The sequence below is a fragment of the Marmota marmota genome, unplaced genomic scaffold (assembly GCF_001458135.2).
Source record: "Marmota marmota marmota unplaced genomic scaffold, marMar, whole genome shotgun sequence".
Lineage (NCBI taxonomy): Eukaryota > Metazoa > Chordata > Mammalia > Rodentia > Sciuridae > Marmota > Marmota marmota.
The window spans coordinates 12,762,844-12,781,266 of NW_026000229.1; the positions used below are offsets into that span (position 1 = coordinate 12,762,844).

Below are 18,423 nucleotides of genomic sequence, written 5' to 3' on the forward strand. Positions count from 1 at the left end.
ATGGCCAGTTTGCCTTGTGACATTTCTTCTGTTGATTGTTACATACATCTTCTTCCACTGCCATTTAACTGTGTGTGACCTGGATCCCAAGTCCCCACGGGCAGCTGCTCCACAGCACCTAGAACAACAGTGTCATCTCAGAGCAGGTCACAGGGGATATTGCTGCTTGTGACCAGGCAGTAGGGTCTCATACACATTTCTCTCCTTTGCCTTCTCCACCTAGTTTTGTGTCTTCACTGACCCTGGAGCCCAAAGCTCTGAACTTTTCCACCTCTTGCTCACCTGTCTAAGCTGCTACAATACATAGCAACATCTAGCAAATGCAATGGTTGAGTGCTTAGAAATTATCCCAGTAGAAATATTCTGTTTGTGCATTAGGGTTTCTATGTTGGAAGGAGACTTTAAGAACACCTTGTCCCTAGAACCCATTTTCCAGATATGGCAAGAGAACTTCATACAGTGCCTGGGTTGGTTTCCAGAAGGCCTAGGCTCTAGTTCTTCTCTTTATGAAGCTTTGTGTCCTGGATAAGTCATTACCTTTCTGGTTTTTAGTTTCCTCATCTATAAAATGAGAGGATTGAACTAGATGACATCAAAGATACCTTTCAATTAGATGTTATATTTCTATGAAATGGAAGCCTGGAGAGGTTGAATTGTGGAGAACATGGGCTAAAATAAAAATCTGACACATCCCAGAGCTTTGTAATCACTGTAGTCTACTCTGCCAATCAGCGACATTCATCTTGTGCTTTCCGTATGTTAGACACATAGAATGATCACAAACAGGTACAGTCAGGGGTCCATTTCTCACAAAGCTTTCATAGTTTAGCTGAGAACACAGATACAAACAGAGAATAACAAACCAAGGTAAAAGTTGAACCTGCTAGGTTGTTCCCCAATATTCATTCTCCCCTTTCTCTAGCATGATTAATAGAAATTATACTGAGTAAAAAAAAAATTAAATTTCTCAGCCTTGGTTGCAGCTGAATATGGCCATGTGATCAGATCCTGGACAGTGAGATGTGATCAGAATCATTCTGGGCAATTCCTGGTCCCCCTTCCTCCATCTCTCCTTTTCCTGCTGGCTGGAGTGTGGGTGTGGTGATGAGCTGATTTGGGTCACTGAACCAAAGGCACTAATTACATGGTGGATGAGAATCGAGACTGTGGGAGCCTGGGTTCCTGATGCCCTGGAGCCACAACTGAACTGATTACTCCTGCACTGTTAGCGAAGACAGACATGTATTTCTAGGTGTCAAATGAGGCAAAACTCTTATCTTGGGTCTCTCTCAGCTTCTAAACACACATCCTAACTAACATACACATTTCTACAAGCTGTGGTAGTCAAGTTCCTTTTAAGGAGTATGAGCTGGCTTAACAGAATAATGGGTAGAAGAAAAGTCAATCTAAGTGAAGTGCATAGAATTGAGCAAGGTCATTGAGATGGACATATAGATGGTAATTTGGAAATGTACTAATGAGAAAGCTGGCCTGATTGTGATGATCAGTTGATGGCTTCCAAATCAACAGATCATCATAATCATTTGGGTTTAAAAATGCTAATTCCTGGGTCCTAGCACTGGTTTTTAGGATTACAGTGAACTAAGAATGAGATCCAAGAATCTGTATTTTAAAGCTCCCAGGTGATTCTTATGAAGGAAAAAAATGCAATGATTAAAAAAAAAAAAAAAAACTAGAACAGGACCAGATCATGAAGGGCTGTAAGTACCAGGCCAAGAATCCACTGCTCCCCAAGATCATGGCTGGCACCATCTAAACTTCCTGGATTGTGCTCATAAAAATAATTGTCAGGAAGAAGGAATTCTAAGAGCACACGTGGTGTCCTAGATATATCAGACCCAGGCTTTCATTCTAGCTCTGCCCTTTGCCAACTGTGTCACTGGGAGCATAAGCCTCAATTTCTTCATGGGGGAAAACAGGCAAAATAAAGGTTGCTATAGAAATGCTTGGGAAAATGTATTCACAAATATCTAGCTCAGAGTCAATAGCCAATAATGTCACTGAAATGTCAGCTGCCCCCAGGCATGGTGCCCTTGCTTGGATTGCTGTACACAAGGTGGGGTGATTCTGGGGAGCAGTGGAGGAAGAGGCAGGACTGGCAGTCTAGAGACCAGGACTGCTGTCTTCCCTCTGCCACCCACTTACCGTAGACCCAGGAACCTTGGCACTCTGCTAGAAGTAAACCATGCCATCACAAGTCATTGGCCCCTGGATAAATAATTCAACCCTGCTATTATTTAGCACTCTGTGGTCACTGCTGGAGACCCGCCAATGTCAGGCCAGGCCTCTGTGGCACTGAAGGGCTCTCGTGGACTCCCCAGCAAGCTCAGCTTTCAGCCTTGATTTCCATTAGTCCAGGATAGAGGAGAAAGGGCGCATTCTGGAAGCTCCCAGGGTTCTGCATTGTGACTTAGAGAAAATAAAAGGGCTTAATTACTTTGGGCTAAAGTACATGGGCATTTGACATTTTGAAAAATGGTTTTATGACATTTCTTTGATAGGTCTGGACCAAAGGCAGCAGTTTATACTTAAGAGAGGTGACAGAAAAGGAGAAGCAGAGAGCGCAAGCAAGGAATCTCAGTCTTTTATAATACTCCCTTATGTTTACATGCTTTATTCTTTTCAAATCAGTTTCACATTCATTACTAAATTATTTGATTTTTATAATAACTCAACAAGAGAGGACAGGGGGTAAAGAAACTCTTTCACTTACCAGCTTGCAAAATCCTTGGCAAATTAACTTCTCTGACATCAGTCTTCTCTTCTTTGAAATAGGAATGTTGTCTACTAAGGGAGTGGGATATTGGTGACAATTATATGAAGCCACTGGCAGCTACGAGTACAGAGCACATGTTCACTAGCTGTGAGTTCCATCTCCACCCACTACACAGATGAGAAAGTAGAGATGACAGAGACAGAAATAATGTGAATCCAGAAAGTGAGAGGACCCAGCATCTATATGTGCCTAGTTCAGAGGCTTCCACTACAACATTCTGGTAGTGGAGTCTGAAGTGGATTTGTGGGGCTCCCAATAGACTAGGCAGGACAGGAAGCAAGTGGAAGGAGAAGGACTCACATGGAAGGCAAGAGCCAGGCAGCAGGGGAGCCGAAGAGGAAGCACAGTGTCCATTGTCTGTCTCCAGGCAGTATGTCCTCCCTGCCAGGCTTGCAGTGGGACAAGCTGGCACTTGGCACAGAATGAAGAGCCTCCAGAGCTGGAGGAAGTTCCATATATGAGCCTAACATAAGACCAAAGACGGGGAGGACCTGCCACAGCAATGCCTGGCAAAAACAAGGCAGGAAGTGATCCTGACAGCCTGAAGAAATAGGTAAGCTGAAACCTAAAAGGGTTAAACTCAGGGTCATTCATGGGGTTCAGAAACCCAATAGCACAAAATATTGAATGAGAAAAACTGACTTGAAAGTAGAAGACACATTCCACTTTTTCCCTGAAATGGCTGCCAATCAGGAGGCAGCCTGATGTAGCAGAATGAGCACCAGAACAGGAGTCAAGAGAACCCATACCACCTCCACTCTGCATAAGTTGCAAGCCTCTGCATAGAACCTGGCCCTCTCTGGACCTGTTTCCTGTCCTGCAAAATTAGTGAATTGGACTACTAGATAGTCTTGTGGTTTCTCTTGCTTTCAACCTAGAATTCTCTTATTTCATTCATACAAGAAGACTTGGTGGTTTTAGTTGGTTATCAGTTCAATAAGAGCAAGAGTATGTAAATAGTAATTAGTGCAAACTTCAGGCGTACAAATAGGTATAAAGGTCACTTTAAACCAGACAATGAACCAGCTGACCTCAATTGCCTGGCAGCCCTCTGGGTAGTTGTCCATTGTGGGGACGAGATTCTTTTTAAAGAATCTAGAGGAGCCAGGTGTGGTAGCACATGTTTGTAATCCCAGCAGCTCTGGAGGCTGAGACAGAAGGATCACGAGTTCAAAGCCAGCCCCAGGAATGGCGAGGCACTAAGCAACTCAGTGAGACCCTATCTCTAAATAAAATACAAAATAGGGTTTTGGCTCAGTAATTGAGTGCCCCTGAGTTCAATCCCCAGTAGAAAGAAAGAAAGAAAGAAAGAAAGAAAGAAAGAAAGAAAGAAAGAAAGAAAGAAAGTCAGTCAGTCTAGAGGAAAACTAGATTCTGACCAGAGAAAGTTCTTCAGTATTGTGAGAGGTCATATTTGCATTTGAAAAAATTGATAACTTGGAAATATTTATCCTCAAGAAGACAATCCTATGGCTGGGCTGTAGCTCAGTGGTAAATTGCTTGCCTAGTATATGTGAGGCACTGGGTTTGATCCTTAGCACCACATAAAAATAAATAAATAAATAAAATGAAGGTATTGTGCCATCTACAACTAAAAGAATATTTAAAATATAAAATTAAAAAGAAGAGAATCCTGAAAAGGAACATAAGAGCTATAAATTCAATATCTGATAGGCTGCAACTAAAAGATGTGTCAGGATTGTGTTGAGCTCCAAGCTGCAATCTGGATAAAGTGTGTCCACTTGAGCTAAACATGTGGATCGGTCTTTGTGGAGCCAAGACAGGAGGCTCATGAAGGAGAGGGGCTGGCTGCTGTTGGAGGTAGGCCCCAGCTGAGGGACCAGCTTTGGGGAGGCTATAGACAGGGCTTCCGTGCTGGGTGTCAGAGTTCCAGAAACACTCCAAGATCTCTCTAATTCACAGAGCTGAGGATAGGGAGGAGCAGGGAGGATTGAAGGAGCATGAGCCACTGAACAAATGAGGAGCAGGGTGAAGGGAGGCAGTGAGGAGAGGGCCTGATGCTCTGTAAATGCCATATTAATTATGTGGCTACCCCAGGCAGTGTGCTAGACCAATTAACAAAGGGCAAGAGGCAAAACAACATGGAGGTGGGGGGTCGAGGAGTTGACCTTCACAACCCGAACCGGGGCAACTGATCAGGAAGGGAGCCATGGGTCAGCAGAGCTCAGCAATTGCCATTTCCTGTCTGCTTTGTGCTTCAGATTGTCAGACCCTAGAGAGCAGAGAACTTACTGTCTCCCTATTAGTTAACTCCTGGCACCACATCAGACACACTACTGGTCTGATGCTCAATAAACATCTTGTCAAGTGACTACATGAAAGGACAAAGGAACAGCTGGAGATCAATAAATAATTATTGACTCAATTAATTAATGAATTAATTAATGGAAAATTGATCCAGACTTTCATTCTGATCTCGGAAGAGTGAAACCATGAGAAAGGAAGCTCACAAAGGAGAAAAGACAAGGGTGGTGAAAACAAAGGAAACAAGAAATGTGTGGAAAGAAGGGAAAGAAACTAGGTGCAGTGGCACACGCCTGTAATCCCAGGGGCTTGGGAGACTGAGGCAGGAGGATCAAGAGTTCAAAGCCACCTTCAGCAAATAAGTGAGGCTATGAGTTATCTAGTGAGACCCTGTCTCAAAAAATAAAAAGGATGTGGCTCAGTGGTTATGTGCCCTTGAGTTCAATCCCTGGTACCAAAAAAAAAAAAAAAAAAAAAAAAACCAGGAAAGAGAGGAATGAGAGAAAACTGAAATGCTGATCAGTAAGAGACCAGCAACACTGGCTTTTAGGGCACACACTGTTGTGTGTGTGTACCCACCCTTCCTTCCTTCCTTCCTTCCTTCCTTCCTTTCACTAATTCACTCCTCTCTTCATTCCCTTGGCCAGCCATTTTTCAGGGACTACCATCATATCAGTTGCTCTGGAAACTGTGGAGGACACAATGAGGCACAACCTCATTGGATCTGTACCTTTCACATGTAGAAGAAAAGCCAAATTAGGTTTGTTTTTTTAAAAAATATTTATTTCTTAGTTTTAGGTGAACACAATGTATTTATTTTACATTTATGTGGTGCTGAGGATCAAACCCAGTGCTTCCTGCATGGGAGGCCAGCACTCTACCACTGAGCCACAATCCCATCCCCCAAATTAGGTTTTTCCTATTCTCTACTTCCCACGACACTAAACTCAATGTTTCTGTGACCCCCACAGATATGCGGGCATTCTTTAATTTCATTATGCCCCTCCCTACCTGAAGAGAGTGTCAGATCCCACAGGTTAGGGCTCAGTCCCACAGAACTTCCAACTCCCTCGACCCTTTAGTTGTTGGTCACAAGCACAGGTTGTGGCCTATGCTTCTAATCAACGGGATATAATGGGAGTTTTCCATGACCTCTTCCTTGGGTTGGAAGAATTTGCTAGAGTAACTCACATAGCTCAGGGAAACATTTTACGTACACCTACACAGTTATTATAAAGAATAGAGATAAATAGCCAAATGCATAGAGCAAGTCATGAGAAGAGGCCCAGAGCTTCCCTGCCCTCTCTGAGCACGCTACCCTTCAGGAACCTTCATGCATTTAGCTCTCAGGAAGCTCCATGTAGCCACATGAATTGGAGGGGGGCGGGAAGTGGGGGGTTATGGAAACACCATTATATAAGTGTGATTAATTAAACTATTGGTCATTGGTGATCAGCTCAACCTCTAGTCCTTCTCCTCTCTGCAACCCTCTAATCACCTGTTGATCTTTCTTATGATCAGCCTACATCTTGAAGCCTTTAGGATATGCCAGCTATTAGTCATCTCATTAGCATAAAAAAGATACTCTGACCAGATTACAAGGGTTTTAGGAGTTACTAGTCAAGAAGTGGGGTGGAATATCAAATATTTATTTCATAATATGATGACTCCAGAGGTAACTTACAAAAAGAATACTCCTCAAAAAATAGTAGAAGATGCTGAGCACAGCATCACATGCCTGTAATCCCAGCATCTCGGGAGGCTGAGGCAGGAGAATTGGGAGTTCAAAGCCAGGCTCAGCAATGGTGAGGTGCTAAGCAACTCAGTGAGATCCTGTCTCTAAATAAAATGCAAAATAGGGCTGGGAATGTGGCTCAGTGGTTGAGTGCCTCTGAGTTCAATCCCGGGTACAAAAAAAAAAAAAAAATTTGCTGATGAACTTAGNATCCCGGGTAAAAAAAAAAAAAAAAAATGTAGATGTATGAGGGCTCCAGATCATATACTGACTCAGTAGTTTCTGAGGCCACCAGGGACTAGATTGGGAGGAGTTCAAGGAATAATATTTTAAAACATTTCTCTGGCTGCCTCCTATTCACTCTAAGGGACACTGAATTCCCCCCAGTAGTTCTGGGGTTTCCAGTGGTGATTCACTCTGGGAGTCTTAGAGCCCCTGATACCGGCTGGCTCACCAGCTCTGCCTTGCTGTGCTGGTCTCAGTCAAGGGCACAGACAACAACCACATATGGTGCCTGCTGAAGCCAGTTGTGTTGGAGTGCCACCAAGGGTCCTGCTGCTGCTGCTCATTCTGAAGCTGCCAATGTCCAGTTCCTGCCCACGTCTCTTCTCTCCCATGCCGACACTTGGCAAGGGTATGGAGGCTGGAGGTATACTCCCCTTCCATAGTGGCAATGGTTGCTGTCTTAGAGCTTCATCATCTTTGGCCATCACTGTGAAACTGCTCTTTTATAATTTTCTTGTAAAAAAAATTATATTTTCCTGCAAAAATGGGCCCAGGCTCAGTCAAGTGGAGAGTAGCTCAGACTCCAGTCTAGCAAAATCTGCATTCCCACTCCTGCAACATGGGTCATTATCCTTGAATTTAAGCTGTGTGGCTCTCTTCTCTCTTCTCTTAGGATAAATTCTTTTCCAGAAGGCTCTCTTGTTTTTCATCTAAACAAATTCCTGTCCCAGTGGTCCATCAAATATTCTTGATCCTATTGTAATCTTAACTCACTTAGGCTCTGAGACTCCCCACTATCTAGGGATGAGCTGATTGCATTGTATTAGGACTGGCCTGAGGTCCTCATTGGTCGGGTAGCTTGTAACATTGTTTTGAAGGTATCGGGGACTCATTTAAGCTTAGCAGAACAGAGTCTAGGGTGCTGATTGATTACTAATGCCTGCCTATGCCTTGAGAGGGAGAAGGGTAGTATGTGTGCCACACCTATGCCCTCCCTGGTTACCATTTGCCTTCAGAGACCAAAAAGTGGGCAGGCAGGGGAGGGATTTATGGTTTACTTCTATGAATATTTAATAGTGACAATCTCATTATGTCTTACAACAAATCTGAGAAAGAGGGGTTACTAATAACCCCTTTCCCAGATAAAAATCTGAACTCAGAAAAAGTAAGGAATTTGTTTAAGGTCAGCTAGCCGCTACTACATGGCAGAGTCAGATTCACATGTAGTTCACCATGCTTCACCCACCAGCCACCCACATGGTCTCTTAGTGTTTTCTGCAAATGGTTGGATCGGAAGACCAGTGAGGGCAGTGACAGCTTCACCCAATCACCCCAGAAGCAGGCTCTTTAGTAACCCACCCAGCAGTGATGTCGTCTGATAATGATGATGAATGCTGTGGTGATGCTGCCCAGGCACCTCCTCATAAGGGGTTGGACTTCTCATCAGCAGAGAAAGGGTTAGTTGCTCCCAAAGGCATCTTTATATGTGATAGATGATCAGATCAACTCCTGACCACTTCAAAATGCACATATTCATCAGCATTATCCAAGCCCCACAGGAGCACTCAGCTAAGAGATTCACCTAAATGCTTTCCCTAAATGCAGACTTTGTCTTTGTCCTCCTTGCTGACACCAACCACAGAGCACAGGTCACCTTTGACTGCTGGTTGTCCTTGATCATTGAGATATCTGTATGCATCACCTATGAATTTCCTGCAGCATTTACCAGCCTAACAAATCACACACACAGCTTCATTTCCACGTTTGTATCTCCAAGCTCCCTGCTCCCAGCCATCCTGATTGTGGAGTGTCAGGGTTTTCACTGGAGGCAAATGGGTATGTTCCACATGCTAGTTCAGAGGTGCGGGGAACTCCCCCTTCCCTATTGCACACCCTACTGGGTATGAGAAGTGAGTTTCAGCACTCAGATCAGTTAGATACTTTCTTCAATCAACAATGGATCATCATGGATCATCACTGATATACTGGCCCTTCAATCCTGTAGGGAAGACGAGAACAAATGGAATTCACAGACCCTGTCCTCAAAGAGATGAGAAGACCACTGAGGCATAACGACACCATGTGGCAAGTAATTAAGTGATGGATTTCAAGGCAAGAAAAAAAAAGATTTTAAAAAATTGGAAAAGTCAGAAGTAAATATAGACTTTCACTTTCAGAGGAGGGTTTGTGAAGGAGGGAGGGGTCAGAGGGATGAACTCCAGACTGCAATGAGGCTGGGATAGGAATTTGGAGAGACATCTGGTGTAGTCTGGGCCCTGATCTTCACAAGGTGGCTGACCTCAGCACTGTACCTCCTTTCTCAATCTCAGCCTCCTAATCTACCAAAGAGGACTGTGACACCGAAAGTGATTTTTGTATCTCATTTGGCAGCCACATGTGAACACATTCAGTGGGTGGAGACAGGCCTGAAATGATGGGAATCTATTTATGGTTATATTTATCCCATAAAGTAGGAATAGTTATATATTTCACTACAGAAAAATTAGTGTGTTTGATTATGACCTGTTGTCTCAGATCCCACCAGGGGTGATATATAATAGACCATTCATGCGGTGCACATAAACTGAAAACACACCTGGCTACAAGAGGCCTGTATTATTACACAGCTTCGGCTTAGGAGAGAAACAGTCATTTCTAGAACCCTACAACTGGGAGAAGAGCTATGTTTAGCAGAAGTTGGCAGGCTTTTCTATAAAGGGTCAGATAGTAAATATTTTAGGCTTTGTGGACCACATATGGCTTCTGTTGTAACTATTCAACTCTGGCACACAAAAGCACCTATGATCAATGGGCTTCCAATAAAACTTTATTTATAAAAAAGAAAAAAAATTCATCCAGCTGGGCTGTGATGTGCCAACTCTGATGTAGAGATATGGTTTGAGACCAGGAAAGACCCCCAGAGGTAGACCCCCAGAGGTATTTCCTACTCCCTCCTACCTCTAGGTCACAATCATGTCTCTGAGAGGAACAGGAAAAGGCAAAATTGGGCCCAAAGTCCAGGCCTCGACTCCCTCCACACTCACTTCCTGGCGAGTATCTCTTCCTTCTGGACGTGGCCTCCACCTGCCTGCAGGCCTTCTAACCAGTGGGAGAACAGAGGGCCAATGAGCCTCTTTTTTTCCCTGATTCTGTGCCAGAGAGCATTTGAAGCAGAAGAGGATCTGAACGTCCTCATCCAACAGAATGAAAATGCTGACTTAAAAATCAAAGCAGCAAGAAGCAGAAAACTAAGTCTCAGTGGTCTTCCACTGTAGAGGCCATTTGGCTGACTGGCTAGGCCACAGAGGGTACTGCCAGCAGAGCAAGACCATAGCCGGAGAGAGGTGGCAGGTGATAGCTACCCACGGGCCCAGGGGTAGGGGTAGCTCTGTTCACCATCTGTCATAGTCCTCCCATCTTCCCAACCAGATCAGGGAAGGGCCAGCCTTTTGGCCAGGCACCACAGGGTGCCATCTCCCAACCCCCCAAGTTAATGCCAAAAACAGGAAGTGATGACAGATGCTCAATGAAAGCCCTGGCATGGGTTAGGAAGGCACAGCTTTGAGTGGAAGCCACAAGCCTGTGCCTGCTAAGACATGGGGCAGCAGGAGCTAAGCTTGGGCCCAGGAAGCCAATGAAAAGACAAGGCCCTGGGGACAGTGACAAAATCCATAAGCCTTAGCAGGAAGGAACTTTGGGAATTCCTTAACCCCTTGCTCCCACTTTACAGATGAGAAGACTTAGACCCATCACACACTTCTGAGCTGCCAGCCATGTGTCCTCATTCTAAGCCCAGGCCTCTTTCCATCAACAAATACATATCTTACTTAAAAGACTTTCATCCATAGGGAATGTGTCAATGTGTAAAAATGGCTACAATCACAGTACCTACCTCGTGGAGTTGTTTTGAAGATTAAATGAATAACTGCACAGTATAAGCTTTCTCAGAAGCAGGATTCATCAGTTAGACCATCCTGCTGCTCCTCTTTTTGGTTCAGTCTGACTAATTGATTTTTTTGTGTGTGGATGAAAAGAATGCTCTGAATGGTCATTGATCGGCTCACCATAAAGACTTTGTGCCTTTGTAAGAGCCAAGAGAGAATAGATGATATGCTGCTGACTATATATATACATATAACCTTGCTAGAGACGAGCTCAGAAACAAAACAGCCAATTCCAATGCTCTCTCCTCCAAGCAGGGAGAGAGTAGGCAGACAGCACAGAAAGCCTTTCAAGCACCCCCACCCTCTGCAGCAGGCCTGTCTTCCAGAGTGCCAGGAAGCATCGTCAATTGCCTGGTAGATGCTTCTAGCTCAAAGCAACAAGTTCCAGCTGGAAGTGTCATCTTCTTTATACCCTGGCTCCATGTCCTGACTATACTGATGGAGATCAGGTGTCAAAGTGGCTCAGGATTCAGAGTCTGTGATCCAGGCTGCTGGGCTTACATTCCATTTCTATCAAATACTTGCCAGGTGACCTTGGGCCAGTTGAATTGATTTTAGCTTCCTAAAATTGGGTCACTCGCTGCTGTAGACTCCTCCCTTGTTCCTCTTTCCTTCCTTTTGTATAAAAATTAGCTACCAACATGATTAGCTACCAACAGTGGCTCTTTTTAAATTGCACAATGACATTTTTTCCCTTGCAAATGCCGTGAAGGTAGTGGTCAAGCACCTCCCCAGGACACTGTAGGAAGTGCTCAATAAAGATGAACCTTTTAGCTGGACGTGGTGGTGTACACTTGTAATCCCAGCAACTCTGGAGGCTGAGGCAGGAAGATTGAGAGTTCAAAGCCAGCCTCAGCAGATTAGTGAGGTACTTAGCAACTCAGTGAGACCCTGTCTCTAAGTAATATATAAGAAAGGATTGGGGATGTGCCTTAGTGGTTAAGTGCCCTGGGTTCAATCCCTAGTACCAAAGAAAGAAAGAAAGAAAGAAAGAAAGAAAGAAAGAAAAGAAAGAAAGACGGAGCTTGAAGTCAACTGATTGACTATCTTATCAATAACCCTTCCAGGACTCCAGGGCCAGCTCTCAATGCAATGAGCCTGGTGCCAGGGGTGTAGCATTGTGGGAAGCAAATCTCAATTTCTCTAAGCCCGCCGCCCAGTTTCTTTGATCTTACTTTAGTTGCCCCTGGCCTTGAGGTATGTTTGGGTCCACACTGGTTCCTGAAAGGAAGCTTCTGGGATACTGCTCCGTCAGGGCCAGAAAACCCTCTCTGGAGAGCTGTCACTGCCTTGATGGATTCTGCCTGGCAGGGGGACCATGGCCCAGTTCTTCTATCGATGCTGCTCAGCAGAGGCCTTTTGAGCACAGAGCCAGAGAAAAACAGAAAGTTTTTTGCTTAATAATAGACATTTGCTGAATAGGGACGATATTTCTCTCTCCCTCCCCTCCTTCCTTCTTTCCTTCCTCTCTTCATTTTCTTCTTAGCTACTTTTCAGTTATTCCAGCTTTCCTTCTCTTTTCTTTCTCCTCTGGTCCCTGTTTCTCTCAACACAGTAAAACTGATTCTATATCATGTAGTAGCAATCAAGAGCTTTTAGCCTAGTTACATTTGCCTCGATTTTTGTCAGAAGATGCAATATAAAATGTATGAATGGATGGGGTCCTAACAAACTAAGCACATGACACTTGAGTTTGCCTATCTTTCAGATGGACTCTTTTACATCTGGTTTCCTAAAGTCATTAGGATAAGGACAAATTAAATGCCAGCCAAACCTTCTTAACAATACCATTATCTTTAAACTCAGGGTTTCCACAATCATTTGTGGGTTTGGCTTGTCAGACTACTGTGTTCTTCCTGGGGAATTTATCTGTAATCTAGGTATGCCATCATTGGGAGGCAAGGCATTTGTGGCCTGCTATCCAAATACCTGGGGTTTCCATCATCAAAATGTAAAGAAAAACAAGGCCATTTCACTCTATCCAACTCCCTTCTTTAGCAGATGGGGAAAAAAAGTGTTTGTGGGATTTGGTAACTGGGCCAGGGTCATGAAATGGGTTGGCATCAGAGATCAGGCCAGTGGAGACAGCATGAATTTCTAAGATCCTGAATCAGAGCTATTTGGGATCAAGTCTGTTGAGGGCTGTCTTTAGCTGGAAGGGAAGAAGAAATCCTGAAGATTGGAATCTGTAAGGAACCCCAGATTTAGAGCCCCTAATCTCCAATTTCAAGTTTGCTAACATCTATAGTAAAGGACAGAGATGTGGTTTTTTAAGGCAAAAGGGAAGAGGAGCTGATCTGTCAAAACTGGAAGAAAAGGAAACTGACCTCTTTGGGCAACCAAGGTCCCCGTTGCAGCCAGAAAAGGTCTGCCTGTGGGTTGTTGAGATGAAACCAGGTGCTGGCTGGTCCCTGGCCAGAATATTTGTTTATGTCACCTCCAGCTCAGAGCCTGGGCCTGGGCCTCCCTGGCTACTCAGAAGCCACCCCAACCAGTAGAAGGCTCCTATGCATTTCCTCAGTTCTGCTCCTCTTAGTAGCCCTGTTTGCTGGCCCTGAATAATATCTCAATGCAGGACAAGTCATTTGAAAAGTCCCAGAAAAAAACATCTCCAAAACTGCCCTGCATTCTGAAAATTCCCTGATTAGAGATCATTCCTTTGCCTAAAGCAAACTTTAGCATCAGAATCACCTGGAGGCCTGTTAAAGAGGGACTGCTGCCAGGCTTTCGGGTCTGAGATGGGGCCTACAATTTGCATTTCTTACAAGTTCACAGATAATGCTGCAGCTGCAAGTCCTCACAATGAGAATCCCTGGCTACAACTTTTGACCTTCTCCCTAGCTCTACCCTTCAGGAGAAGTTGGAGTAGTGAGATGGACTTGACCTGGAATTGGGTATGTTAGGTCTGTCTCTTGGTGGGTGTCGTTGGGCAAGTCCATTCCCCTTTCTAGATCTCAGGTTTCTCACCTGTGATATGAAGGGTCTCATTTGAATATTCTCTCTTTGAATTTTGCCTTAGACATGTGAAATTTTATCCCCGCCCCCTCCACCTGACCAGGGTTCCTGTCCCCTCTTCAGTACTACTTGGTTGAAGGTGGAGTTGGTTCCTCTAGGCAGAAACCTGTACAACTTGTCCTACAGTCTTGGTAGATGTTCTGGTTCATGGGTTCTTTGTGCTGAAACTTTCATCTCCCACGGTGGTGCCTCCAGCTCAGCCAGGTCTGAAAAGTTCATGTTCTTGAATGAATGATTCACAACTTTTTTTACTGGTAGGAAGGGGAAAAGACAAAAAGTACAGTGTAGAACACATTCTGGTGAGAAACTTTTCCTACAAGGTGGAGGCAGTGAGAAAGACAATAGTTTCTAGGTTCTAGGATTTAGGGCCCACCAGAATAATCCAGGACAATCTTATCTTCAGATCCCAAATTAATAACATCTACAAACACTGTTCTTTCAAATAAGGTCACATTTATAAATTCTTAGGGTTCGGATCTAGACATATCTTGGGGGGGGCAGATTACCATTTAACCAACTTCAAGAAGCAAGACGCATACACTCTATTGCTTCAGTGTGCGTGGCCAAGGTGCTCTGTGAGTCAGCTGCAGACAGCTGCTTCTCTTGGTCCATAGGTGGGTTTCTGTGAGGCAGGTCCAGCAGCTCTGACTGCTGAATGTACACTGAGATGAGCTCCAGGGCTATGCATGTACCAGCGGAGACTAAAGGCTGAGAACAGCCCTTCCTGTACCACTGATTGTAAGATGGGTTCACCCCTTTTTACCTCATCCTATCTAGAATCAACCCACAAAGGAAACAAGCATAACCACACAGAGACTCAAGAATATTTGAAAGGCAACACACAAACAAAGTGGCAACCTCAAAGTCTGAGCTCTGGATAGAGGACACCATGTGTTGTAGACGGGAAGGGGAATGGGCTGGGCTTTGAGAAAAACAAACTTGACTGTCATTGTAGCTCAGTAGTAGAGCACTTGCTTAGCACACGTGAGGCACTGGGTTTGATCCTCAGCACTACCTAAAAATAAATAAATAAAATAAAGATATTGTGTCCATCTACCAGTAAAAAAAAAAATTAAGGAAAATAAAACTTGGGAAGTCCAACTCTGTGAATTACGAAGATTAAAAGAATTATTATCCCTCTGTTCCACAGGAACTTACATGCTGATTGCCTCATGTACATGATCTCACACCACTGTAGCCAAGTGTAATATTATGATATTAATAGCCTCTAAGGCTCAGGTCCTGGCCTGTCAGAACTGAGCCTGTCCATAGTGCTGGAGCTCGATCTGCAGGCTCCTGCTGTGTGACCCTTAAACTTAGACTGCTGACTTGTGGACATCTGGGTCCTCAGAGTGGGGTGGCTGGAATGTTGGGATCAAGAGAGCTTCAGTACTGGGCCAGCTTTTCAGCAACCAGTATTTGCATATTTGAATATTCTCACAATGAGGATGTCTGCCCTGATGCACTTGGCTGGATAGTGGATGTTGATAATCCCACTTTGTAGAGGAGGCTTGGAGGCTCAGAGGGGAGAGGATATTTCCCTGAAGTGAGAAACTTGGTTGGGAAAGAAAGCTGTCAGGGCCGCAGCCTTGGAGGGAGTAAAAGATTTCAACCAGAAAATCTCCCTGACAGTTTTTATCCAAGGAGCTTAGAGAAAAGCAGCCACTCATCGGACAGCTTACCAGGGGGATCTCAGAGCAGCTTCTTCCTCCCTGGAGAGCCTGGAGAGTCTGATGGTAAATATGAGTGAAAACTCGCCCTCCTTGCCCAGATATTGAGGCCTCCCTTCCCAGTAGGGACAGTGCAGCGTTCCCAGCCCCACAGCCCTGTGTACGAATGGAATGGAATGGAATGTCCAGACGCTGCCAGGTGGAGGGACGTGGAACAGAGCATTTCAACGTGGCAGCAGGAAGGGCCTGGCAGAAATCAAGCCAACTGGCTGACGATGAACATTCAGGGAACACTCAGCCTGTGGAGCGGTAGTGGGCGTGAGGGTCAGCTGGGGTTGGTGGGGAGGCTGCAGCCCAGCCCCACTCCTGCCAGCACTCTCTCTCAGTTGGTTTGTATGTCATAATGCTGTTTCTGATTGAGGGGGGGATATGATTTCACTGCCTAAAAAATCAGCAAACCATTGACTTCATTTGCATCTCTCTTCTTACTTATGAGGAAACTGAGGCACAGAACAGGAGTGACTGGATGTCACACAGTGAGCGCCATTTCTTGATGGTCAGTCCAAGTGGAGTGTCATCCACTTGGACTATTGCCTCCTTTCCCGTGCCAGCACTGTGCTGGGCCAAGGGCCAAGTGGGGTAGCGGGGTGGGGGGAGAGAAAAACAGGACACACACACACACACACACACACACACACACTCACTCACATTCACTAGGATTGCTCCTGTCTTTCTTCAAGCCATCACTTTAAGAACTTCTAACCTATCTCTTTGCTTCTGTGTTTGCCTCTGAATTCATTTTCCACCCTGGGCCAGAGGGATCCTTGAAAAAATATAACTCAGGCCATGTCACGTGTCTGCTTGAGACCCTCTAGTGGCTTTCTATCACACTTAGAATGAAATCTAAATTCCCTATATGGCCTGCGAGGTTCTTTATCTGCCCCTGCCCCACCCCAGCATCACCTCCCCCATTCTTCCCTTCACTCACTGATCACTGTTTATAAGGATTTTTCTTACTTCCTCTTCCCTGGAAGGTGATTTCCTGGAGAGCAGCAAGCTTGCCTCTCTTTTTATAGGCATGTCCCCAGTGTGATGTTTGGTAGGCACTCAAAAGATGTTTATGGAATGAACAAGCACAAACACTGAGATAGACAGCCTCCAAGATGGCCCAAGGACCCCTGCCTCCTAGTTCTCAGGCTGCTATGTCGTCCCCTCCTACACCAAATAGGATGGATTTGTGTTATCAGTAGTATAGACTATCACAGAAGATACAAATTGTGACTTCTGAGGCCGGGTCCTGATAGGTGTGACCATCTTTGTCTTGCTCTTGGGCTCACTTGCCCTGGGGGAAAGCAGCTTCCATGTCAGGAGGGAGCTCCTGCAGAAGGTCCATGTGTGGGGTATGGACCTCCTGCTGCCAGCTGCCAGTGGGAGAGCCATCTGCAGGCAGCTCCTGTGGCCCAGTCAAGCTTCAGGAGCCTTGTGAGGAGCTGAATCCACCCTGAATTCCTGACTCACAGAACCTGTGAACAAATAATTGCTATTTTAAGATACAAAGTTGTAGGCTAATTTGTTAGCTGGCCATAGGTAATAAATATAAATACATTTTTCTTTAAAAACATGGGATCATAATACTGTTCAGAAATCAACTTTTTTCACTCCATCAGTATACTGTGAACATTTTCCATGTTAATGAATCCATACCTTGGCAAGTTGAGACTGTAGGATTCCAAGTTTGACAGCCCAGCCTGGACAGCATAGCAAAACCCCATCTCAGAAAAAAAGAAAGAAAGAAACTAATCTATATTTATAATCACTCAGAACTATAATGAATAAAAATAGCACAATTTATCCACTACTCAAAGTCTCAATTTTTTCACCATTATAAAAATATTATAGTTACCTTTTTTTGTGGGTGATTCTTTATGACATGCATAATTTTCTTAGGATAAATTCCTAAAAGTTGAATCTCTGGGTCAGAGGATATATTTGGGGCTACATATTTTCAAATTATGTCTCCAGAAAGCTTACAGGACTCTTTCCCTTAGGATTTGAGAGCACCTGTTTAACAGGCAAATTTCAAAAACATTTACTATTTTGCCCATCTGATAAGTTTAAGAAATACTCTTTGATTATTTGAATGTACATTTCTTTGATTCTTAATTACAGCAGCTTTGAGGCCCTGGGCAGGGAAGTATCAGAATAGAGAAGGTTCTGCCAGCAGTTCTTTCAGACAGCCCAACACCCCACCTCCTGCATTCTTGGGAATGTCACACTCCCCACCTGTTTCTCGGCTATCCCCTGCTTTCTTTCTCTTAACAGTGAGCAAAGTAGAAGTCAGGGATTTCCTTCTCCAGGCCATGTCGAGGCCTTGCTTTGCCCCTGTGGATGAAGACGCTGGTGTTGCTAGCTCCTGACCTGCTGGCCTGGTGGGTTGGCAGGGCAAGGTCCATCCATCTGACCTCTCTACAGCTGTCTGGGGAGGGCCACCTGGACACCTGTTCTCACAAATCAAAGGAAAAGCATTGCCTCCGTTTCCCAGCCCCAAATTCATCCTACCACAGAGCGGAATAAAATAAATGAACAGTGTTTATACAATAACACAGTTAGCTTTATAATAAGACTAAGCCATTTTGCAGTTTCCAGATCATCCCGTTCTTCATCTCAGCTAAGGTATCTGCTGAGCAGGAAAACCACCTGGTCTGCAGGGTGGCCACACCTCTCACATCTGGAAAGCCCTCTTGCCAAGTCCACCCTCCCTGGTGGGTCTGG

General features: G+C 44.7%; 1 long non-coding RNA gene across 6 annotated transcripts; it reads right to left on the bottom strand.

The window, feature by feature from the left end:
• Positions 1 to 695: 695 nt before the first annotated feature.
• On the bottom strand, positions 696 to 18,092 carry LOC107137980. Of its 6 annotated transcripts, none has more exons than XR_001502954.2 (6): positions 17,935 to 18,092; positions 17,356 to 17,423; positions 16,669 to 17,174; positions 12,142 to 14,996; positions 2,735 to 3,303; positions 696 to 2,430 (listed from the first exon to the last, which is right to left on the bottom strand). It is a non-coding gene; the product is annotated as an uncharacterized LOC107137980 (long non-coding RNA). The 6 variants fall into 6 exon arrangements; XR_007343815.1 differs by having other exon boundaries at positions 12,142 to 12,322; positions 13,294 to 17,174; XR_007343814.1 differs by having other exon boundaries at positions 2,735 to 2,808; positions 3,098 to 3,303; positions 12,142 to 17,174.
• Between the last annotated feature and the right edge of the window lie 331 nt (positions 18,093 to 18,423).